The sequence below is a fragment of the Aethalodelphis obliquidens genome, unplaced genomic scaffold (assembly GCF_003676395.1).
Source record: "Aethalodelphis obliquidens isolate GAN/ISIS:26980383/991018 unplaced genomic scaffold, ASM367639v1 scaffold6, whole genome shotgun sequence".
NCBI classification, from domain to species: domain Eukaryota; kingdom Metazoa; phylum Chordata; class Mammalia; order Artiodactyla; family Delphinidae; genus Aethalodelphis; species Aethalodelphis obliquidens.
In genome coordinates, this window is record NW_020837950.1 from 24,582,441 (window position 1) to 24,584,252 (window position 1,812).

Consider the following 1,812-nt stretch of genomic DNA (forward strand, 5'->3'; position numbering starts at 1 on the left):
AACAACTACTCATCTGATGCAAAAAATATTAATAGAAAACTGAAAATAATCTCCCATATTCCATAATGTTACAAAGGGTCTTTAAAGTTAAGTTCAGAAAAAGTGACAAAGAATGGACAGATCAGTGTAGCACTGTGGTTCAGGACATGGGTTTGAATGCCAGCTCTGCCACTTAGCTGTGTGACCTTGGAGAAATTACTCACCCTTTCTGGGCTTCTGTTTTCTCATCCGCACAAGGTGGTTAATAGCTACTTCATTGAGTTGTTCCAAGAATCACTGTGAGTCTGTGAGTAAAGCCCTTGGAACAATGTTGAACACACAGTATGTTCTTCAGTAAATGTAGCTGTTATTATATAGAATGTTAGTATATGTGGGAGCCCTGAACAGACCATGACCACACTTAGTTTACTTCTAGCTTCTTCGGAAAGGCTCACCTTTAAACAACTGTTCAGGAAAGGAGTGAAAGGATCCTTACAAGCAGGAGGACAGAGAGAGTATATTGAGCTACTTTAAATTAGTGCCATTCCCAAGGCTCAATTAAATTGCACCCCATGACACTAAACAACTTGCTGACATGGCCATAAAACTGATAGGGGAGAGAGCCAGGGATGAGGAGAGTTTTTCTAGTTCTTTTTTAAGGAAAAAAGGGTGAATTGTAGCAACTCCAGACTAGTGTGACAACCATCACTTATAAAATTATTAGACAGTTTGAGCATGCTTATAGAAGAAAAGAGTGATCACTGAGTACTATTATGGGTTCCCTATGCTAAACCACTTCAGATCTTTTAAGGATGGATTAATATGGATTTGGGAAATGCTAAATCCCTGGTGGACCTTGATCTTGTGCAATATTTATCAGAGGCATCCACAATAACTTTTTGGACAAGAAGGTGAAATGTGTTCTGGCTATATAGCCCAAACAGGTTGATTCATCTGTGGTTAAAGCCAAAGAATGCTGATTAATAACCAGTTTGAGAGGAAAGTCTTAAAAGCTGAGTCCTGGGCCCAAACATCCTTCTGTTGTCTTTTAGAAATAGATACCATTCTCCCCAGCACTATTCCTATTATTCTGATTTTTTCCCTCTGAATATAGTTTTAAGGTTTTTTGTTTGTTTGTAGAAGCACATTATGAGACTAACAACAAACTTGGGATAGTTTTGTATTTGCATTTTTTTCTTAAATTCTACCCCCATAATGAAATGTTTCATCCAGATTCAAAAGTTCGATAATCATTTCATGTAATACCAAAGTCCCTGCAGTGTCTTGCTGTTGAAGAAGGAATGAATCTAGTTGGTCAGTTAGCATTCTTTTCTGCTTTTGTTCCTTCAAAATAATTTTTTTTTTTTTGCTTAATACCAACTATGTGCTAGGCACTGTGCTAGAAATGAGAGAATCACAGGATCATAAAATCAGAAGGAAACTGGAGATTTTTTAGAGCAAGTGCAAAAGGCATTTTCCTCATAATATAGGAGTTGCAGAAGCATTTTAATGCAAGCCCGTGCTATACAGCCATCCTCAAAAGGTTTGCAAGCTTCCTTACCCTTTGTGCTGGGGTTTTACTTTTGAAATAAAAGCTGATCTCATGGGAGAGGCCATAAAGGCAAAATTGCAGTCCAGGCATCTTTTTTTTTTTTTTTTTAAAGCAAGAAGAATGTTCAGAAAGGAAGTCCTAAATGATTACATTTGGCCAACCCTGGAAAAGAAGCAAACAAGCCCCTACCTCCCCCTTGCCCGCCCCGCCCAACAACTCAAAAACCAAACAGCCCCTAGACATGGAGCACAGGCTTGTGCCCTGCCTTAGCCAGTCCCTTT